General features: G+C 40.6%; 1 long non-coding RNA gene across 4 annotated transcripts in view; it reads left to right on the top strand.

The window, feature by feature from the left end:
- The window catches only part of LOC123511279, a 57807-nt gene that overhangs the window by 11535 nt on the left and 21886 nt on the right, over positions 1-24386 (top strand). For all 4 annotated transcript variants that reach the window (XR_006676736.1, XR_006676735.1, XR_006676734.1 and 1 more), the window contains exon 2: positions 12703-12834. This is a non-coding gene — a long non-coding RNA (uncharacterized LOC123511279). The remainder of the gene's footprint in view (positions 1-12702; positions 12835-24386) is intronic.

Here is a 24386-nt window from a genome sequence, read left to right as displayed (position 1 = left end):
AAACGCCTTAAATCTATTGTGATTTTAAATAAATATTATAAATAGTACACATAAATAAGACATGTAGAAGCTGTTTAGTTAGCGTGTCTCGTTGTGCTTGAAAATAAGACATCTGAGGACGTGAAGTAGTAGGTTAAGTAATTAGTAAGGTAGAAATCGTGTCAGTCTGCCCCTAGAACCTTAAAAACGCCTTAAAACTATTGTAATTTTAAATAAAGCCTTTTGAAATAGCGGAAGTCAAGCACTTATGTGTCAGAATACTAACCAATATCTCACCCATAGCTGAGTAATGTATCCTCTCAACACACAAATTGTATCTGTAGAACCTGTAGAGTTAGTGTCTCATTGTGCTCCAAAGTAAGGCAGGTGAGGACGTGAAGATCCATTAATGTTTAGGGTTCACTTAAGAGGCCACGAGACCCTTTACTGATTCCGGGACAGCAGTCTTTATTTATTCATGTGCTTTTTTCTCACAGGAGTATCGACAGGTGAGGTTAGTGTGACAAGTCAGGTCAGGGTGGAGGAATCGTTACTTTCATTGTCATTCTAAACGTTTTGTCTCGAATATTTTTTTACTGTCAACCCCTTCAGTACTGAGACGCAATTTTAACATGTTTTTTGGGTATGATAAGACGATTTTATTTGCATTAAGAAGGGTTTATGGAGGTCATATTAATCGCCAGAGTCTTTACTATTTCCATTCCCACAAAAAGTTTCTGAAACTGTATAAAATTACCAAATAGTAACCAGAATGAATACGAAAAACTTGACATGGTAGTGAAGGGGTTAATAGTGCAAGTTATTCATTTTTTTCAGGAACTCTAAGCAATCGTTCAAAATCAAGCTCTTAAGTTCCAAAAGGGCTTCAGTAGACAATCTATACCACCATTTGTAATCGTTAAAGATCAAGTCTACAAGTTACTAAAAGCTTCACTAGACAATCAATACCTCGTTTAGCTGTGAGAGTTGTACTTCAAAATTACCCATCAAAGCTTACACAAGACTGATACCAAGCTGAGTTGAAGCTGCAGTAGCGATGGAGTAAACAAACTGTAGTGGAAGGTACGGTGGTTCTGAAGGGTGTTTTCATGAGTGTAGCGATTGTCCGGCGATGGTTGTGGAGTGGGAGAGGCAAGAGGGAGAGCAAAAAGTGACAGTGGCGATGGTTGTGGAGTGGGAATGGGAAAGACAAGAGTGATAGCAAAGAGTCACAGTGGTGGTGGTTGTACAGTACGAGTGAGAGAGGTAAGAGTGGGAGCAAAATGAGTCAATACAGTAGCGATGGTTGTGGACTGAGTGAGAGAAGCAGCCGTAAAGAACCACACCAATCATCTCTATGGGTCTTGAAAACAGTCCTTGTGAGGAGAAGCATTAGGCGTCAAAACACAGGCCGGTGCTGGGCTGACTACCATACCAGTGAGTGAAATATTTATGGAGCTTGTCACGCCACATAATAAATGCGTCGCTGCTGTTTCCTTTCGTAAATAAAGGAAAAAAAAACAACAACGTGGCATTATTGTCGAGAGGGAAAGACAGAGAGAGAGAGGGAGAAAACAAGATAACATTTTCCTCTGAACTGAACTGAACTGACGCCGCCACTGCCGCTGCCGTCGCCACTCCGCCATAAAATTCCTGCTACAGAGTTATGTGAAATCGCGCTTCCTGGAACTATTTTTATTTATTCTCTCTCTGCAGATTAATTAAGGAAAGTATTCTGTCACTGTCACCGCTTGCTTGCTTTTGGAGTGAGTGAATTTAATCCTAACACATTTCGCTAACTGACATCGCCATTTCATGCACCTGATTCAGCCTAGGTGGCGCGAGAGACGGGCCCGCCTGGCGACAAGGCGAGGACAGTGGCCGGGTGTGTGTGCCTCGCGGAGACCTGAGTGGTATAGGGGACGTAACAAGGGAAGTAAGGAAAATAGAGAGTTTTAAGTGGTATAGGGGGACAATGTATAGACAGCTTTAAGTGATATAGGGGACATAAGGGCAGTGTAAGAAAAATAGAGAGTGCATGATAGAGGGGACACAACGATGGTGATGTAAGAAAAAATGGAGGTTATAAGTGGTATAGAGGACACAGCAAAGGCGATGTGAGGAAAATAGAGAACTTTGAAGCACTATAAGAAACAAAACAAAGATGACTTTTGCAAAATTCTCACGATAAAAAATGAAGATAGAATAAGAAAAAAGATTAGTAATGTGGCCAAGCTTGACTTTAAAACGAGATAGGGACAAACTGGTTCTCAAATAGTGGTAGATGAATGAAATGGACTCGGTTGTCAGGTTGTTAGTACTGAGTCATTAAGTAGCTGTTAAAAGAAGGTTAGACGAGTTTATGGATAGGTATGATAGGTGGAAATGGGTAAAGTTTCATATAGGGACTGCCACGTGTAGGCTTGGAGGCTGCTTTAGCTTTCCATATGATACTGTGTTCCTATATGTGTCCGTGGTGCAGAGAGACAAGGTCAAAGAAGGTTGGCTAGTAAATGTATGAAGAGTTACGCAAGGTGACACACACACACACACACACACACACACACACACACACACACACACACACACACACACACACACACACACACACACACACACACACACACACACACACACACCGCGTAGTGTAGTGGTTAGCACGCTCGACTCTCAACCGAGAGGGCCGGGTTCGAGTCCCAGTGCGGCGAGGCAAATGGGCAAGCCTCTTAATGTGTGGCCCCTGTTCACCTAGTAGTAAATAGGTGCGGGATGTAACTCGAGGGGTTGTGGCCTCGCTTTCCCGGTGTGTGGAGTGTGTTGTGGTCTGTCCTACCCGAAGATCGGTCTATGAGCTCTGAGCTCGCTCCGTAATGGGGAAGGCTGGCTGAGTGACCAGCAGACGACCGAGGTGAATTACACACACACACACACACACACACACACACACACACACACACACACACACACACACACACACACACACACACACACACACACACAGATTGCCCAACATTCACATACAGTACACACATTTTCAATATTTGAGAGCACACTGCATAGCTCTCACACACTCCACTGTAAGGAAATATTTCACTTTGATTGCCGCTGCGACGCGAGAGCAAAGGGCGGCCCGATGAAGTAATAGGAGTAGGCGTTACTGTTTGTGTTAGTAGAGACGACGAAAGGTTGGGTAGTGAAGGGGTGAGGGTGTGACGGTAAGTTAAAAGTATTTTGTCACTGGATCACTATTTGTACGGTTTAAGACACGAACTATGGAGAAAAGTGTTTGTTTTGGAGTGGTTTGCCTTATTTTTTTTCGTACTATTGTCTGTTTTATTTATTTATTCATCTATTGGTTGCCTATTTTCTTTGTTTCACTCTTTCATTTTTTCCTTCCTTTCTGCCTTCTATACTTCCTTTCATTCATTCACTCTTTCTTTTTTCATTTTCTTTCTTGCTTTGTTCTGCCTGTTCTGTTTGTTTTATATTTTCATTTATTCATTGCTTGCTTTTTTTTTCTGTTTCATTCCTTCCTTCTTTCCCTCCTTTCTGCCTTCTATACCTCCCTTCATTCATTCATTCATTCTTTCTGTCTTGCTCTTCTGCGGCCAAACATTCTATTCCCAACATCTCAACTTCGCTGTTTACATTTGGTGTGTCTCAGGATCAGCGGCGCCTAGTCCAGACACTCGTAATTGCCTGGAGCTCAAGCATGTATTCTATTCTCAAACACTTCTGTACTTCACCTTCACTGTTTCAAAAGGCTTCATTTGAATATATGAGGGGTTTTTTTTAAGGCGTTTTTATGGTTCTAGAGGCAGAGTGACAAGATTTCTAGTTTATTAACTGGAGAAAAACCTTTGAAAACCCCGCTAATCATCCCTGTGGCCTTGGAAATTTTTAGTCGTAGTGAGAGATTAAAGCGTTTCTAAATACGGGTCTCAATTCGTCACATCGTTTGAGTCGTTTCAAAGCCGAGCCGAACCGAGCCGAGCCGAGCCGAGTCGAGCCAAGCCGAACGGAGTTGAGCCTTTCTATCGCTAATCAAAGCTGGGGACGCCGCCGCTGAGGAGTGAAATTAAGTTAGGGTTGATTTTTTGAACATAGGGTAAACAAAAGTGATATTTGTTTTGGTTAAGTGTTGCGAAATTTGATTATTTGATTAAATGGCGGAGTACGAATGGATGATGGATGAAATGTGTAGTGAAATTTGTTACGATGAAGTGTTGTGAGGTTTGATAATCAGATGGCGTGTGAATGGATAGATGGGAAAAGTGAGCAGTGAAATTTATTATGGCTAATCATTGCTAAATTTGGTGAACTGGTGAACTAGTGAACTGGTGAACTGGTGAACTGGTGAACTGGTGAACTGGTGGAGTGATAATGAATGGATCGAGAAGTAATTTGGTTTGTTACATTTCTACATCACGATAACATAAGTGTCACGTGATACGATACATAATGAGGTGGAGTGTACACGTGACTGAATAGATATACTCAGACACTATGATTTATTATTTTTTTTTTGACAGGATTGAATAAAAACAAAATAGAATAAAAACAGGAAAAATATGAATAGATAGATGGATACACATAAAAGAATTAATAGATAAAAAAAAAAGACCAGATCCCATTAAATCAGATGAAAGGTAATATACAGATGATTAGTGAGATAGACTAACAAAAAATATATATATATAAAAAAAAAACATACGCCATTTTTACCCAACTCTGTATAGAAACCTTACGGCGACACAATATTAATGCGAAAGCCAATTATTGTCGCTCCGGAAAAAAAATAGAAAAAAAAAAAATGAACAGATTGAAAGTTATAAAAGAAAAAAAAATGTGTATAGTAACGTATTGTCCAGTGTTCTGTTTTTGTTGGAGGATATTTCAGGTTATGTAATGTTGTATGGTGCAACTGGGAGTCATAGGTATTAGGAATAGTGTAGGCAGTCCGCTGTGATTAGGAGAAAAGAGTAGGAAGGACACACACACACACACACACACACACACACACATATTCTTGAACGCTTTATTCTTCCACTATAAAAATTTTCAGAGGTCATAGTGTATAAGTCGAGTTTTTCACCTATTCCTCTCCTATTAATAATCCAGAATCGTTGTTTTATCTTCCAGTAGATCCTGATACGAGTAGAGATTATGATACGATACGTTGAAATGTCTATAATAGAAAAGGACGTGATATTTAGACTAAGAGAGAGAGAGAGAGAGAGAGAGAGAGAGAGAGAGAGAGAGAGAGAGAGAGAGAGAGAGAGAGAGAGAGAGAGAGAGAGAGAGAGAGAGAGAGAGAGAGAGAGAGAGAGAGAGAGAGAGAGAGAGAGAGAGAGAGAGAGAGAGAGAGAGAGAGAGAGAGAGAGAGAGAGAGAGAGAGAGAGAGAGAGAGAGAGAGAGAGAGAGAGAGAGAGAGAGAGAGAGAGAGAGAGAGAGAGAGAGAGAGAGAGAGAGAGAGAGAGAGAGAGAGAGAGAGAGAGAGAGAGAGAGAGAGAGAGAGAGAGAGAGAGAGAGAGAGAGAGAGAGAGAGAGAGAGAGAGAGAGAGAGAGAGAGAGAGAGAGAGAGAGAGAGAGAGAGAGAGAGAGAGAGAGAGAGAGAGAGAGAGAGAGAGAGACCTTTTCCTCGTGTCGCGTGTAATTATATAACATCAGATTGAAAATTCTAAATGATGAACTCTAATCAGTCTGCTCCTGAGACATTTTTATTGCATGTGACAAACAAATGCCGAGGAAAAAAACTGGATCATTGAGTGTAAATCTGATCCAAAGATTTTATTATTTCATGGCACAAGAATACAACCCCTTCCCAGTACAGCCTCTTCCCAGTACAACCGCTTCTCAGTACAGCCCCTTCCCAGTACAGCCCCTTCCCAATACAGCCCCTCTCAAGTACACCCCCTTCCTAGTACAGCCCCTTCCCAGTACAGACCCTTCCCAGTACACACCCCTTCCCAGTACACCCCCTTCCCAGTACACCCCCTTCCCAGTACACCCCCTTCCCAGTACACCCCCTTCCCAGTACACCACGTCCCAGTACACTCCTTTCCAATACACCCCCTTCCCAGTAGAGCCCCGCCATCCCATTATTTTCGAGCCAGTGACTCCCAAAGCTCGTGGTGGTGGAATCTGTCGGGCAAAATAAAAGTGTTCGGTGCTTTTGGTGGATGTGCAAATTAAACTGAATCAAAGGAAGTGAAATATGAGCTCCAGGAGAACAGATGAGGCCAAATTAAACTATTGCCTCGTTTTATTTTATTTTTTTTTCTATTTGCCGCTGTTTTTTTCTTTTTTTTTTTTTATTTGCTCGTTTTTTTCGGTTTTATTTTTTGCTTTTCTATTTTTTTTTCGTTTTTATTTTTTTTATCGGTTTTCGTTTTTTTTCTTTTGTTTGGTCGTTTTTTTCTGTTTAGTTTTTTTTTCGTTTTTGGTCGTTTTTTTTATTTGTCGTTTTTCTTTTTTGTTCATTTTTTTTTGTTTTGTTTCGGTTTAATTGGTTTTTTTTGCTTTTTTTAATTTGTTTTTGTTGCGGTTTTATTTATTTTTTTGACATTTTTCTTTTCTTTTTTCTTTTTTGGCAATTTTTTTGTTTTTGTTTCGGTTTTAATAATCTTTTTTTTTTTTTTTTTTTTTTTTTTTTGTTTTGTTTCGGTTTTATTTATTTCTTGTAGTTTTTTTTCTTTTTGCTTTTTTTTTTTGTTTAGGTTTTCTTTTTTGTTTTTTGTTTTTTCTTTTTCCTCGTTTTTTGTTTGGTTTTTGTTAAGGTTTTATTTATTTTTGGCGTTTTTTTATATTATTTACTTTTTGCTAGTTTTCTATTTTGTTTTTGTTTCGTGTTTATTTATTTTTTGCCGTTTTCATTTTTTTTGCTTTTGCCGTTTTTTATTTCCCGTATTTTTTTTCTCCTGTACGTTCAGTAGGTATTTTTATTTCCATTATTATTTTTTTTTTACTTGTCCATGTGTTTTTTTTTCATGTTTTATTTTTGTTTTTCATATGCCATTTTTATTGTGATGTTTTTTTTTTTTTTTGTGATGTTTACATTTTTCGCTCATCATATATATTTATTTGTTTATTTATTTGTGTATTTGTCCCTTATTTTTGTCTTCGTTTGTTCGTTTCTCTCGGTGCTTGTTTTGTGACTCAGTTTTATAATCTTATCACGTTTTTACTATTCCAGAATCCAAACATTTTTCCTTTATTTTTCTTTGATTTTTTTCTATAACACAGCAAAACCATTTTATTCATTTTTCTTTTCAGTTTTTTTTTCTTATAACAGGTGAACCATTTTACTTATTTTCTTTATTATTTTTTTTTTTTGATAACTAAGCTGAGCCACTTTCACATCTATCTACTTTATTTATTACATAGTCTATTCACGTGTGCATGTAATCTTGACTGACCTTTATTTTTTTTTCTAATTTTCACCTTTCCACCCTTATTCATTAACCCATTAATTCACAAACTTCTTTTTTTTATTAGCTTTAACATTTCGACCTTTATCAGCGAGCAAAAAAAAAAAAAAAAAAAAAAGCATAATGGAGCATGAATCTGAAATGAAAGACGGGAGAGAGAGAGAGAGAGAGAGAGAGAGAGAGAGAGAGAGAGAGAGAGAGAGAGAGGGGGGGCAGAGCGGCGGTGCATATTGAATGGGAGCTAATGTGTTGTCCGAGGTTAAACAGACAAGCGTGTAACATTTCAACCTGTAAATATGAGTCTGCTCTAAACGGCGTCGCAACTTATCAGCTTACATGTATATGGAAGGCAAGTTTTGATTCATTTGTTCACATATACCTTTTATCCGTCAGGTCTTCCATATTATTACTTGAAAAGGCCACGTTCATCCATGCATCCTTACTTTTGAGTTACGGGGCTCGGAACTTATATGCTAGTGTCCAGTATCCAGAAGGCTTAATTTTTACAACTTGGTATTGGTATAGAAACGACTGTAGCTAATAATAGAATATGTAGAAGGCCGCGTTTATCCATGCATCTCTCTATTTTTGGGTTACGAGGCTCGGAACTTATATGCCACAGTGTCCAGTATCGAGAACGCTTAATATTTACTACTTGGTATTGGTCTAAGAGTAACTGTAGTTGATAATAGAATATATAGAAAGAAGGCAACGTTCATCCATGTATTTCTACTTTTGGGTTACGAGGCTCAGAATTCATATACTACAATGTCCAGTATCCAAAACGCTTGATTTTTACCACTTGATAATGGTCTGTGAACGGCTGTATAGGTGGTAATAAAATATGTGGAATAACAGAGTCCTTATATTCTGTAGGAAGTCCATACATCACAGCATCCCTAAAGTAAACAAGCACTCTGTTTCATTTAGGCCTATCTTTGCTATGTAGAATAACTGCAGACGATAGGCCGAAGCAGGAAGGAAGCGGATCTTCTCATTCGAATCCTATTTTTTCAGTGAGAATTTTGATGTTGATAGTGACAGTGATTTCCTTACACACTAAACCAAAATGTTCAAATTTAATCCACAACATGCCTCTAGACACAAATATATTAACTAAAGACGACTTGGTACAGGAAACGTTTGAAACATTTTGAAGCACTTTGAAACCTTTTATTATGCTTTATATATGTACATTTTAACCCCCTTCAGTACTGAAACACATTTTTACCATGATTTTTAGGTGTGATTAAACGATTTTTATTTGTATCAGGAAAGGTCTGTGGAGGTCCAAAGATTAGTGACCAAAGTCTTAACTATTTTGATCCCCCACATGAGTTTCTGAAGCTGTATAAAATTCCCCAAAATAGTAAGCAGATTGAATATGAAAACGTGGCATGGTACTGAAGGGGTTAAAGAAGTGATAATACGATGAGAAGCGACAACCCATTTTAAAAGTCAAACAAGCACGAAAATCCACTCACACAAGACAAGCTTCATCCGCCCACTGCAGTAATAAACACAGGCAGCCACAAAAAAAATAATAAATGAAATAAATAGATAAATAAATATGGTGGCAGTGCAAATAGCATATCCACAATACAGACCCATACAGGTGAATACAGGAAGTGACTTGTGTTGTATTATCTATGTATTTCTTGTTCATTGTATAATATTTTGACCATTTTTGTTTCACTTTTATTTTTTTTTTCTTCACTCGATCATAATGGGATAAGATTATTTCAACGTTCGCTAGTAATTGTTGTTTCATGAGTATTAAAGTATCTTCTCTTTTTTTCCTTGTCTTCGTGTTTATTGTCTTCCCTTATTGCGTAATCATTGACGCGACTTGTTTCTTTTCTCTCTCTCTCTCTCTCTCTCTCTCTCTCTCTCTCTCTCTCTCTCTCTCTCTCTCTCTCTCTCTCTCTCTCTCTCTCTCTCTCTCTCTCTCTCTCTCTCTCTCTCTCTCTCTCTCTCTCTCTCTCTCTCTCTCTCTCTCTCTCTACACTCCTAACCATTTCCGTAATTGTCTTTTAGGTTGTTAATTTTTATTCGAGTTCATTTGCTTGCAGGCAGTGGACTCTTATTACAGAGAGAGAGAGAGAGAGAGAGAGAGAGAGAGAGAGAGAGAGAGAGAGAGAGAGAGAGAGAGAGAGAGAGAGAGAGAGAGAGAGAGAGAGAGAGAGAGAGAGAGAGAGAGAGAGAGAGAGAGAGAGAGAGAGAGAGAGAGAGAGAGAAACATTAAAGATAGCGAAAAAGATTAAATTAGAAAAAAAATGAAAATTCTTAACTACCTCAAAGTGATGTCTATTATTTTATTTCATCTTATCTTTTTTTCGTTCATCTTTCATGATTATATTGACATGAGAGTTTGGAAATTCTTGACCTACGGGTATGAAAATATATAGATAAATGAAGAAGCCGCTTAATTGTCACTCACAGAAAATTTTAAAGGAGTTGCTATGAGTATTTAAAAGTGTATGGGTATTCACTCTTATTTTGTAGTCTGTGTACATGTAACAAGAAACCTACAGGAGTTATGTAACATGTGTGTATATAACCTACATTACTGATCATTGGGTGTTAATATCTACACCAGCACTGTCTGTCTGTCATCACTGCTTGGTGTCACTTTTATACCGTTAGTGCGTCATCAAATGCGTTACTGGTTGTTCGGCTTCACTCCACATATTGATGCTCTCTTTAATATCGTGTTTTTGCTTGCTTTTGGCAGCACAGCAGTCAAAAAGCAGTAGGAGATTCGTTATGTATTTACCAACAACGAAATATCCATACGCACACATGAAGGTTACTTGAATATTACAGAGCAGTTCAAGCCATTCGGAAAAATACTAGGAACTTGTCATGACAGAGGATCAGGAAAGCTGTTTCACCTCAGTATGGGTATTGCACACAATTAGCCAAGGTTGCAGCTCACGCACGCACGCACGCACGCACGCACACACACACACACACACACACACACACACACACACACACACACACACACACACACACACACACACACACACACACACACACAGTACCACGGCTCTGACTGTTTAACCCCTTCAATACCGCGACACATTTTATCATGAATTTTGGGTACGATTAGACAATTTTATTTGCATTTGGAAGGGCTTATGGAGGTCAAAAATTAATGGCCAGAGTCTTCACTATTTTGATCCATACATGTACAAGTTTCTGAAGCTGTATAGAATCCGAATAATAAGCAGAATAAATATGAAAACGTGTCAAAATCTATCAGTAATACTGTTAGTGTGTGGATGTGTTGCACTTGAATTGCTAAAGTTTTAGGAAGTAATTAGTGAATATTTCTAATAATATTTGAATTTATTGTTTTGGGGGATTGATTAGGCTGATTATCATTACTATTATCATTATTTTTAAGACTATTGCGTTGGTAATACTTAACCGTTCAGTGTTGTGAGGTGAGGGCTTTGTGACATTTATAAAACTGCGGACAATCTTTGTTGCGCTACACATATTGACTATTGCTTTAATATTTTCGTCATTAAACTCACTCACTATGTAACTAACTAAGTAAGCGAGCATTTTTTTCTTTTTTCACCTCGCTGTCCACCTCACATATACCTTTCCTACACAAACACACTGCGCGCCGATGAGTTACAGCACTCGGTCGCGCCATTACCTTCGTCGCGCTGCAATTCTAAATATTTAAAAATTCTGATGAAAAGACAGATTTGTGGGAGGGAGGCAAATATTTGTCCGAATGCCGATCGTGGCTTGGACTGCGCTGTAATATTCAAATGGCTCGCGTCTGTGTCTCTCGATGTAAATTTCATTGTTGGTAAGCATTTAGCGAATTTTCTGTTGCATTTGCCGATCGCGGAAACAAAAATTATATTTGTTATTCATAGTTATTCATGATAAATACCGATTAACTTTTTTTGATATTTTAATCAGTTTAGGCTTGGAAAATATATATATGTGTATAGTCATTCATGATTTTTTTTTATAACACTCTTTTCCTCTTTATAAACCTTGAAGTAACTTTTTCTCTGTATAACCCCGGAATTAACTTTTACATCAATTAACAATGCACCAAATACAGAAAACAATAACCAGCACACTAATAATATTAATGACGAAAACAGACTTGACTTCTCACAAAATTTTACCCCTCGCCGACATGTTTCATCACGTATTTATTGCTGGTGTAGCCATAACAAAACATTTTCTCCGCAGTTCACATATTTGGCTGAGGGATGAAAGTATTGCGTCCTGCTGCTGCTGTTGCTGCTATGTTTACCTGCCCCAGCACAGCACAGCACAGCACAGCACAGCACAGCACAGTATATCCTTTCACCCCGACCCACTCACTCATTACTACGTGTTTGTGTGGTGCGCGTGTTTCACTATCAAAGAATCTGCTTCAAGAATTTCTGTGTTGTCATCAAAGCTTTGTTTGTTGTAATGAAAGTCTCGTCACGCAGTAAATCACCCTCTGTCTGCTCATTTTTTACCTTGTGTTTTCTCTCCCTTCATGGCATTTCGACTAATTATTATGCTGGAGTGTGGAATTAAGTAGTATGGACATATTAAGAGAGTGTGTGTGTGTGAGTGTGAGTGTGAGTGTGAGTTTGAGTGTGTGTGTGTGTGTGTGTGTGTGTGTGTGTGTGTGTCAGTGTGGAGGAAAGAGAGAGTTGAGAGAGAGAGAGAGAGAGAGAGAGAGAGAGAGAGAGAGAGAGAGAGAGAGAGAGAGAGAGAGAGAGAGAGAGAGAGAGAGAGAGAGAGAGAGAGAGAGAGAGAGAGAGAGAGAATAAAAAAGAGTGACAATTGAAAAATAAACTTGAAAAAAACGAGTCTAAACATCGGAATTAAAAAAGAAAATGAAGTAAAAAAAAAAAACTCTTAAATAGCCTTAATGAAAATAAAAAATAGGGTAAAAAAAAATCTTACCTGTTAATTTGTAAGAGGCAAAAAAAAAAAAAAAGTACCTCCACATCCCACATTTATTTTTTTTCACATGACTACAGTGACGAAAATTATCATCGATGAGTGTGTACTTTTCGTAAAATAAAACCCCTTTTTAAGTAAAATGGGAATGCTTCAGCTTTTTTGTTTCTATTTATAGTTATTCCCTCCTGCTACTTCTCTCTCCAATAAAACAAAAAAATAGTAAAATAAATACAACACACGTCCTGAAACAAACGTACTGCTCATGTCATACACTTACAATGAAACACGACAGAATAAGGAAAGGTGCAGGTGTGGTATTGCATTTCCAAACCTGCTGTGTATTTTTGAGATTCCAAGCACCGTGAGAGCAAGACAGATGTGCCTCCCTCCCTCCCTCCCTCCCTCCCTCCCTCCAGAGCCGTAGCTCCTGCCAACACACCTGCTGGACACGACGGTTCCTGGATCTCGGGCCGCTGTTCAGGTGTGTGAGTGTGTGTTGTGCAGATGTTGAGTGAGTTGTCATGTGTGTGTTTGAAGGATGGGACGATGGAGTGTTGTGGTTGTGTTTGGCGTGTGATGTGAAGTGTTTGGGTGATTTTGCGCAGGTGTGGGAGGCAGGTGTGGGAAGTATCAGGGGTGTGGATGGCAGTTGTGTATGATCTAGCCCTTCGTATATGTGAATTTACGGTATTTATTACTTACATTTTTTTTTCTAATTTTTATATTTACTTTTTTTTTTTACCTTTGTTTCTATACCATCACTCCACTCGTGTATTCCTTCACTGCACTTGTATAAAAACGACATCTATGCACATTCATCACTAACTACATTTCCCCACATGTTAACTAAACCCTTCAGTACTGGGACACATTTTCACCTTGAGATTTGAGTGTGATTAGACCATTTTATTGACATTAGGGAAGGTCTATGGAGGTCAGGAGATTAATAGCCAGAGTTTTCACTATTTTAACACCCCATACAAGTTTCTGGAGCTGTATAAAATCACCAAATATTAGCAGAATGAATATGGAAACGTGTCTCGGTACTGAAGAGGTTAATTACACACCTCAACCTCCACACATCACCCTTCTCAACATCCTAACCCCACACATAACTCAACACCACACCACCACAGCGTAATTCTACACTAAATCATTAATGTTAGCGTAGTGGTGGTGACATTACTAAGTGGAAGAGTAGGCGGTGCTTGTGGCGGCGCCTTTGATGATGATGGCTGGTGGTAGTAGTGGTGGTGGTGGTGACGGTGATGGTGGAAATAAGCGATCCCTCTGAGACATGCATTAGAAGGCGCCGTGTGTGTGTGAAGGCGTCAAGTGTCGACAACTTAGCCTCCTTAAGACCTTAGCGGGAGGGAGAGGGCGAGTAAGTGCAGGGAGGGGCGTGGGGCGTGGAGAGAGGTGAGGATTTACGCTGGGAGAGAGTGTTGGGGCTGGCGGGGGCGTAGGAAACGTGGGGGACGGGTGAGAGTATACAGTGAGAGAGGCTGGGAGAGAGAGCGAATAAGAGGTGGGATAGAGAAGCGTGTAGAAAACTTGGGAGAGGAGTGGGATGAGAGAGTAAAGATCAGGGCACTCGCTCACCTCTCCCTCGCCTCTCACTCGCCTTGATGCTTAGGCAGGTGAAGCTAAGGGGTGGTGCAGGTGGCGACATCAAAGGCAGAGAGAGAGAGAGAGAGAGAGAGAGAGAGAGAGAGAGAGAGAGAGAGAGAGAGAGAGAGAGAGAGAGAGAGAGAGAGAGAGAGAGAGAGAGAGAGAGAGAGAGAGAGAGAGAGAGAGAGAGAGAGAGAGAGAGAGAGAGAGAGAGAGAGAGAGAGAGAGAGAGAGAGAGAGAGAGAGAGAGAGAGAGAGAGAGAGAGAGAGAGAGAGAGAGAGAGAGAGAGAGAGAGAGAGAGAGAGAGAGAGAGAGAGAGAGAGAGAACCAACTACCTCATGCTTTGAAATTTTCTTTTTCTATTAATTAATTTTTGTGTATGTGATCTACTTTGTGGTAATCTGTGTTTTGTTTACTTATCTTATTATAGGTATTAGGTCTCTCTCTCTCTCTCTCTCTCTCTCTCGTAGAGGCCTATGAAAGTGTGTGTGCGTGCGTGCGTGCGTGTGCGTGTGTGTATTTGATCAACACTCGTATCAGAAAAAAACAAAGCAATGAAAAAATACTACAACAAATTAACTAAAGTTTAAAACGAAAAGAAAAAAAGATCATCTCAATTATTTCAACTTGACTTTCTCTCACTTCACTTAACACTCCGGAAGCGAACCAGCAAACACGTGGCCACAGGAGCAGTGTTAATCCGCCGAGCCGCTACACCTGTCGCCCTCACCTCCCCAACCCTCCCCCAACACCTGCACACGGCTCGCTGGCTCACTGGAGGGGTGGGAAGGAAGGGGGCGGGCACACCTTAACGGGCCAAGCTGGTGGTGGTGCGGCGGTAAATTCCTTGAGCAGTGTGTACCGTGATGAGCTTTCGAATCTCGGTTCCTTGTTCTTTTCTTTGATTTTTTCCTTTTTCTTTCCGTGATGTGCTTTCGAATTTCTTTGTTCCTTGTTCATTTATTTTATTTTTCCTTTTTTTTTGTGTGTGTGTGTGTGTTTTTATGAGTGTTTGTGCTTGGTTTTTATTTTCTTTTCTTGGCTCATTTCTTGATCATTTTTTTCGTTTCGTTTCTTTTTTTCTTTATTTTTTTTGGCAACTTTTTCCTTGTGTTGTATTTATTCTTCCATTCTTTCGTTTTTCATGGTTTTATTTATTTATCTTATTTCGATCTCTTCCTTTTTTTACTTCGATAACGACAGTAAATTCTCAACAGTGTATGAAGTTACTCGTATTTTTAGTTCCAGCAAAAATAAAAACCACACACACACACACACACACACACACACACACACACACACACACACACACACACACACACACACACACGTACATCATGACAAATTTGATGATAGAAGTCTTGCATCACCACAGAGCATCGCGTGTCTGGCCGCATCGCTTCTGAGTTATAATGAAAGAAGGTCAGTCACGCTTGCTTGAGTGTGGAACGTGAATGCAAACACCTGTGGCTACGCGTCTTTCAGGTAAATTTAATCGAGAAGCCACACGTCAACATTATCGTCATCATTGTTCTAAAATTACGTTCATCTTGATATGCTGTGCTGCCTCTTGTGTATTGAATTTTACGACTTGAGGAAAAAAGAAGAAAAAATTAAGTGTTATGTTATTTCTCTTCCTCCTCCTTTTCCTCTTCATTCTTCTCCCCGTCCTCCTCTTCCTCCTCCTCCTTCTCCTTCTCCTCCTTCTCCTTCTTCTTCTCCTCCTTTCTTTCTCCTTTTCCTCCTCCTCCTTTCTTTCTCCTTTTCCTCCTCCTCCTTCTCTTCCTCTTGCTCTTGTTCTGTTTTTGTTTTTGTTGTTGTTGTTGTTGTTTTGTTTTCGTTGTTGTTGTTGTTCGTCTTGTTGTTCATTTGAGTTTTGTGCTTGTTCTTCGTTTTCTATAATCATGACGCAATGTGAACTACTTCATCAGAGACTCACACACTTTACTTTTATGCAAACTTCACGCTTTTAATACTTGTTCAACTCGTATTAATTAAGCGGAGGAAGGCAAATAATAATATAATGCTAAGAATATGTTCAGGTTTTATTTAATAGTAAGTGAAGAAAATAGCTTAAACTTAATGCTTCTGTGTAACGCTTCCTTTTTTTGTGAGGAGAATTAAGTTACGACAAATATTTATTTATTTATTTATTTATTTATTTATTGTAGCAGTTGAGACCGGTATTGTGCAGAAGTGTGGGTGACGTAGTAGTAGTAGTTTCAGTAACGTGTGTGTGTGTGTGTGTGTGTGTGTGTGTGTGTGTGTGTGTGTGTGCGTGCGTGTGCGTGTGCGTGTATGCATGAGTGGGAAATGGGGTAAGTCAACCAACATTGAATCCTTTTAACTTTTTTTGTTTTGTTTCTCAGTTTGTCGTTCATTTAGGAAAGATACATTAGGACATCCAGCTTCACCCAACCCCCCACCCACCCAGTCACTCGTCCAACCACCCACCAGTATGTTTCCTAGCTATGGACGGACGGACAGACAGGCAGGCGAGATAAAAACATGTTGAATGGACAGGACAGAAACGCAGACAGGATGAAGGAAGGAAGGCGGACAGAACTTAATGGACATAATTATAGTGTTAGTTAATGAGATACGTAGTTGAACCTTGAGGCTAAATGGAATAAAAGGACTTTGAGATCTGTATTGACAAATGTGAGTAGAAATTGAGGGTTTAAATTAGAGATCTCCAATCCGGGGTTCGTAAACTCCCAGGGGTTCACGAAGATTTTCAGGGGTATTTAAATGGCTGGTGTACTAATATCCTTTGCATTATCATTGCATATTGAGTTAGTGTCAGTCACTGAATTAACGTTCCAGGGATACTTAGATGGCTGATCTGATAGCATCCTTTGCAGTGCCATTGCGTGTTGAGCTAGTAATAGTGTCAGTCATTAAATTAGCATTCTGCTCGATGTCAGTTTAATGGGGGTTCGGGTAACTCAGAGGGTTCGTAACGAGAACCATTGTCTTATCATAGTATGTTTACGTATGTATCATTATTACGTTTGAAAATATCGTATCAACGATTTTGCGATGCTATAACACAACCCAACTCACTTTACTGTGTGTATGTGTGTGCCTGTTTTCATGGCATGTGTAACTTTCGCGCGATTTTTCACCAATCAAAACACTGTCTTTGATCTCCAGCCAGTGAGAGAGCGAGGCGACATCACGTGACCGGTGGCTAGACGGGAACCCTCGGTAGTGTATAGTGACAGGTGGAGAGCTCAGTGTGGAGGTGGCAGTGGTGGATTAAGTGTTTCTCGTGGAGATTCGGGAGTGTTATTGCAAGATATACTGGTCTCTAGAGGTAAGGTATTGTGTTTGGCTATACTCATATATACATACATACATACATACTCATACACACACACACAAATATATACACATACACTGTATTACCATCTGTGCTACGAAAGGCAAGGCAACACATACACATATTGTGTTGGTGACAGGGTAAGGTTAGACAAGGCTAGGAGGGCGGTGGTACTGTACATTGACGAGACTCATTTAACTTCATTATAGTGAGTGACTCCGTATTTGACGGTGTTGACTTGCCCTGCTTTACTCTGCCCTCACCACCACATACCACAACACCATCACTGACACTATATCAACCCCACCAGAAACCCGCCAACACCAATCCTAGCTAATGTAAACACTTCCCCCCATCCCTCCATCTCTATCATCAGCCATTATCTGCCTTATCGCTTACTATTATAGGCTTGTCTTGCCTCAACATGTAGCCGCGTCACTAAACTATCATACCCAGCGTTGAGACACAGCCGCCATGGCCAGATTTAAGTTTGGTGAAGGATTTTATGTAAGGTAGAGAGGGGGTGTCCACCTGACCACAGACCCCGCCGCCATCTTAGATCAATCCTTTATCAGCCATTTCTAGTCTTATCTCTCGCTATTATATATCTGTCTTGCCTCAACATGCAGCCACGTTACTAAGCTTTCATATCAGCTATTGAGATACACCCCCCATGGGCAGATTTATGTTTGGTGAAGGTTTAAATGAGGTACAAGGTGGGGGGTCGACCCCTCCACAGTCCCGCCGCCATCTTGGATATGCCTAGTGCCTACCCCAGCCCGCCCAGAATCCAGGAGTATTTTGTTTAATTCCTAGACAGTTTAATTGGGTTCAATAGTAAGATTTGATGCTTTGTACAAGTATTTCGTTGTGTTTGAAGAGTTTTCCTTGTGTGTGTGGGGCGCTGCATGTTGTTTTTGGCGTTCTTTTTGTGTTAAATAGAGGTGTTTTTTTGGTGCCAAATTTTCGGACCGTCCAGGAAAATTTTTGTTTGAACCAGTATCAAGTTGTTATTGTTTTCAAAAAATAGTTGATGTGTTTTAAAGTGTTTCGCCTTCCTGGTCAGTGGAATTAGTGGAGAGTAGAATTGTTTTCTAACGGTGGTAATGTTCCAATAATAGTTTTGTTGTCACCCTTGTGAATCATAAATTTCTGGCTATAACTCACTCCAAAGTGTTGGAAAAGACTGTTCATAATGTTTAAAGTGTGTTTCATTCCTTTGAAGTGAGAATGGACGGAAATTTCAATTTTTGAGGAGGGTCAAGGTTCCAACATTTTATTTATAGTTCTTTTGAAAAATCTTTAAAATTATTGGGGTTTGGAATCTCTTTATATTTTTGGTGTTGGTTAAAATATGTGCCAAGTCAGAATATGTAAAGTATTCGGGTCTGGCGTCGTTTTTTCGAGGGGTCATTTTCAAAATTATTTCCGTAACGTAAATAAGCCCACTAGGCTGGGCCGGCCCAAGCTATGGCCGTGACGTCATCAACCTACCAGTCCCACCGGGCCAGGCAATGACGTCACGATGGCGGGAGCCTCTGATCTGCCTTTCCTTCTCTTCCTTTCATGGCTCTCTCCGTCCAATATGTAGCATGATTTACTGTGTTTTCCCATGTGTGTGTGTGTGTGTGTTTAAGTTGTTTTTCATTGGACATAAGATGATTGTGTGTGTGTCTGTCTGTCTGTCTGTCTGTCTGTAAGTTGTTTTTCAACGGACATAGGGTGATGCTGTGTGTGTGTCTGTGTCTGTCTGTCTGTCTGTAAATTGTTTTTCACTGGACATACGGTGATGCTGTGTGTGTGTGTGTGTGTGTGTGTGTGTGTGTGTGTGTGTGAGTGTGTGTGTGTGTGTGTGTGTGTGTGTGTGTATATGTCTGAGTGTGTGTGTGTGTGTGTGTGTGTATATGTCTGAGTGTGTGTGTGTGTGTGTGTGTGTGTGTGTGTGTGTGTGTGTGTGTGTGTGTGTGTGTCTGTGTCTGAGTGTCTGTGTGTGTGTGTGTGTGTGTGTGTGTGTGTGTGTGTGTGTGTGTGTGTGTGTGTGTGTGTGTCTGTGTGTGTGTGTGTGTGTGTGTGTGTGTGTCTGTATGTGTCTGTGTGTGTGTGTGTGTGTGTGTGTGTGTGTGTGTGTGTTTAAGTTGTTTTTCATTGGACATAAGATGATTGTGTGTGTGTGTGTGTCTGTCTGTGTCTGTCTGTCTGTCTCTGTCTGTCTGTCTGTCTGTCTGTAAGTTGTTTTTCAACGGACATAGGGTGATGCTGTGTGTGTGTGTGTGTGTCTGTCTGTCTGTCTGTAAATTGTTTTTCACTGGACATACGGTGATGCTGTATGTGTGTGTGTGTGTGTGTGTGAGTGTGTGTGTGTTGTGTGTGTGTGTCTGAGTGTGTGTGTGTGTTGTGTGTGTGTGTGTCTGAGTGTGTGTGTGTGTGTGTGTGTGTGTGTGTGTGTGTGTGTCTGAGTGTGTGTGTGTGTGTGTGTGTGTGTGTGTGTGTGTGTGTGTGTGTGTGTGTGTGTGTGTGTGTGTGTGTGTGTGTGTGTGTGTGTGTGTGTGTGTGTGTGTGTGTGTGTGTGTCTGAGTGTGGGTGTGTTTGTGTGTGTGTGTGTGTGTATGTGTGTGTGTTTGTGTAATGGTTTGTGCGTGTGTGCGTGTGTGTGTGTGTGATGGTTTGTGAGTGTGTGTAATTCACTGTTTGATCTGCTGCAGTCTCTGAGAGACAGCCAGACGTTACCCTACGGAACGAGCTCAGAGCTCACTGAATTAACGTTCCAGGGATACTTAGATGGCTGATCTGATAGCATCTTTGCAGTGCCATTGCGTGTTGAGTTAGTGTCAGTCACTAAATTAGCATTCTGTTTGATGTCAGATTACTTGAGGTTCGGGTAGATGGTCTGTTAACGCAGGGGGCTCTTAACGAAAAAAAAGGTTGAGAACCCATGGTTTAAATGATGGTTTGACTGGCTGGCTGACTGACTGACTGGCTGGCTGGCTGGCTGGCTGGCTGGCTGGCTGGCTGACTGACTGACTGACTGACTGACTGACTGACTTAATGTGCTACAACAATAGGCACGGTAGAAAAAAATGAATAGTAGAGATAGAAATAAGGTAACAAAATTGAGAGGAGATAGATAGATAAATACATTGCTAGATAGAAACAAAGGGAGAAACAGAAATAGATAGACAGACATACAGACAGACATACCCGTAGTGATGCCATGCTTTGCCGCAATAAAAGGGTGTCCACGTATTGGTAATGATGATGACGATGGCTGTGATGGTGGTGGTGGTGGTTGTGTTGGTGGTGATGGTGGTGATGGTGTTGGTGGCTTCCTGGAACTGGAATCGCGGTGAGGGAAGTAAATACGAGACTTTCCTTCACTTTTATTTGCCTTCATATCCAGGTGTGCGGGCGTCCAGGCAGGTGGGTAGACCGTTCATTAGGGGTGGTGGTGCTCAGGTATTTTTATTGTTATGCAGGTGAGCCGGAACTCCCACTTAAATCTTGGAGAAACATCGGGTAATTTCTTCCCTTAGTTGTGAGCTGGGAAAAAAAAACAAAGAAAAAGAAAGTTAATATAATTTTTAAGAGTTGTGAGTTCATTCCCACGCCTGCAGTGAAATCAGCCTGGGAAATGTGTGTGTGTGTGTGTGTGTGTGTGTGTGTGTGTGTGTGTGTGTGTGTGTGTGTGTGTGTGTGTGTGTGTGTGTGTGTGTGTGTGTGTGTGTGTGTGTGTGAGTGAGTGAGTGAGTGTGTGTGTGTGTGTGTGTGTGTGTGTGTGTGTGTGTGTGTGTGTAAATGAGTAAGATCAGTCTGTATTAAATTTCATTGGGTAACGTGTGTTTGTATTGGGTGGGTAACGACAAATGAAACTGGATGGGTGTTATATTGAGAGAGTGAATAGGTTAATTAAGTATGTAGGACAGGTGAAGGCAGGTGAATTGAATGAATAAATAAAGATAGAAAAGTAAGTTATAGATTTCGGTGAGAGAAAGTGGATTAATAGATAACTCAGTAAATAAGTGAATGGGAAGGGTTAACTAAATCGGGCTAGATTGGACAAGGATGAGTTTGAAGAGAAATGAATAGAAACGAGTAAAGCAGATGAATTAAACTAACATTATTGAATGTACCTGTGGGAATGGATTGCTATAGAAGTGATGAAAGAGCAAGACAACATTCCCTCAAACGTTCAGAGTGCATTTTAAGTACAGATGAGTGCAATGATGGATTAGATCAGCATGAGTGGAGGTGTGCGCTGTAAATAGATGTGTTTGTCTGAGTGAATAAGCCTGGGAAGATGAACAGCTGCAGAGGTGAAGATAATATTGCTGCCTCATTACCTCTTATGTTTTCAGCAGGTGGGACTTAGATTCGTATTCAGAAATGCTTTGCTCTCACCATGACTATTTTCTAAGGCTACAGAAATGATTAGCGGGGTTTTCAAGAGTGCTTCTCCAATTAATAATGTAGAAATCTTGTCACTCTGCCTCTAGAACCGTAAAAACTCCTTAAAACTCGGTAAATTTAGATAAAGCCTTTTGAAATAGTGAAGGTGAAGCGCCGAAGTGTGAGAATAAGCACTGGTAAGGGTGTGTGGTGGAGGCAGACGAGACTAGCATGGGGGAATATACCTGGAAAGTGAATAGCTGCACAGGTGGAGGTGGGGACAAGATATACTGCTGCCTCATTGCTTACTTACGAGTGTGTTTTGCCAATCTCCGAAGCGCTATAGAGAAATATCACAGGCACGTCACGTCACGTCACGTCACGCCGCAGACTCACTCAATCCCACGCCTTTCCTTATTTAAACCCTCGTAAATATTCTGCAAAGTTAGTAATGTAGCGCCGTCACTAGGAGAGTTACAGCGCACTCACACGCACACACGCACACGCACGCACTGTTTAAAGGGAATGGAGGAGGAGGAGGAGGAGGAGGAGGAAGAGATCAGGTGGTGAGGGATGGCTGGTGGAGGAGCAGAGCGAAGTCATGAATACAAAATAAGGAAGAACCACACATACTTGAATAATGTAAAGGAAGTTGAGTCTCTCCTAAACAGAGGCATTGATATGAGGTGGTGGTGGTAGTGGTGGTTGGTAAAGAACATTAATACGTTTTAAAAAGTTGAATTGTTTATAAAAGTCGCGATACAGACCAAACAGCATGAGCTTAGAGTAAATACACACACACACACACACACACACACACACACACACACACACACACACACACACACGCGCCACTGCAAGGGGAATACTTTTCTGGGTCAAGGGTTTTAATTCTACGGAATGCATTTTTTCTCTCATTCATTTCCTAATTCCGAGCTGACAGGAAATGGGTTGGTGGTGGTGGTGGTGGTGGTAGTGATGGTGGTGGTGGTTCAGTACTTATGCGTGGGGTGTTGCGTGGTGTGGTGGCTAATGTTAGTTAGGGAAAAGTTGGAGGAGCTATGTAAATGAAAGAAAGCAAAGTAATGACTTTCTAATGGTAAGCCCGTGATGCGCCGCCTGAGTCACGTAATGTAGATTGATTGAGTTATTTCACGCACCGAGCCTCACTAGCGTAAATTAAAGAAAGCCAAAGAAATGACTCTGTACGATGAGCTTGTGGTGCGTTGCATTGGTGGACTGTTTGATATACAGTTATTTTATTCACCAAACTTAACAGATAATAAAATAAAAAATGAACGTGCTTAAAATTTCAGCTTCTATCAGCTCTACATATTATTTTCATAGCATGGCAGATTGCAATACTGATGTTTTATTCAAGAAACTTTATGTGAAAAATGTACTACGTGCGAGCTCAAATGTCAGCTTCTGTCTGTACGTCTTTAATTTACAGATAGATACATAGACAGATGGATAGATAAGTACAGATACCCGTTAGTAGACAGATAAGTACTGCGCGTAAGTAGACAGATGTAGCCATGTGGATAGGTAGGTAAGTGATAGATAATGATTATTTATAGGCCTCCTCCTATCACATACAGGAAAAGGGGAAGAAATGAGTAATGAAAAAAAAAAAAAATTCAAGCAGGTCAGCGTTACGGAGTGGAAACGTTCGATGTGTCAAACTTACGTTGACAGGAGAATGGTATTTAGTATCAAACATTGGATAAGAGTGAATAAATCGATATGCTACTCTTGCTTATCGGAGAAGACACATTACCGGCACAAATTATTTCGGAAAGTTGGATGTATTTAGAGTGAGGGTGGTATTTTTTTTCTGAATATTAATAACTTCATTTAACAAAGAATTAATGAACTTCATTAGTTTGTCCTCCATTACAAAGGAACTCAGTTGTTTCGAATCACTAAACATTGGTTCAAACTCTTCGAATCACTTAACACTGGTTCAGATCGAGTGAGGCCTGCTGGTAGGCGTGTGGGCAGACACTGGCCGGCCCTGGTACCAACAACACTCCTGAATAAAAATTTGTGGATGAAGTCTCTCCATCACCGTGTCTTTCTTTTCAGTAAGTACTCGCTGGCATCTGTACCGAGTGTGTCCTGACGGGGGAGGCGTGGGGCGGGGCAGGAGGCGGATCAGTACATGCGTCGCGTTACATGTACGTGTAACAGAAACAGAACATTACCGAAACTTTAAGGTAAACCATTGGGTGGTTTGCCTCGACGGAATCCAGATTGTGTATAGTGGTTGCATATTTCTTAAGGGTAATAATGTGTGATCGCACTTATTCTTGTTTTACTGCTAATTAGTGCCGCCCCGCAACGAGGACCATTACCTGCTGCTGATGTAGTAGTCGTTAGTTAACTCTTCAGGCATTTCGAAGATGAACGATTTTTTTTAAGGGATTTATTCAGAATATATTGATTTTTCACACGGATGTCGTCAGCTTCCAGGGAAATACAGTGTGTAATTCACTGTTTGATCTGCTGCAGTCTCTGACGAGACAGCCAGACGTTACCCTACGGAACGAGCTCAGAGCTCATTATTTCCGATCTTGGGATAGGTCTGAGACCAGGCACACACCACACACCGGGACAACAAGGTCACAACTCCTCGATTTACATCCCGTACCTACTCACTGCTAGGTGAACAGCACCTACACGTGAAAGGAGACACACCCAAATATCTCCA

The sequence above is a fragment of the Portunus trituberculatus genome, chromosome 31 (genome assembly GCF_017591435.1).
Source record: "Portunus trituberculatus isolate SZX2019 chromosome 31, ASM1759143v1, whole genome shotgun sequence".
Classification (NCBI taxonomy): Eukaryota; Metazoa; Arthropoda; class Malacostraca; order Decapoda; family Portunidae; genus Portunus; species Portunus trituberculatus.
The sequence above is the reverse complement of the archived record's forward strand: the minus strand, read 5'-3'. Positions and strand labels throughout refer to the sequence as shown.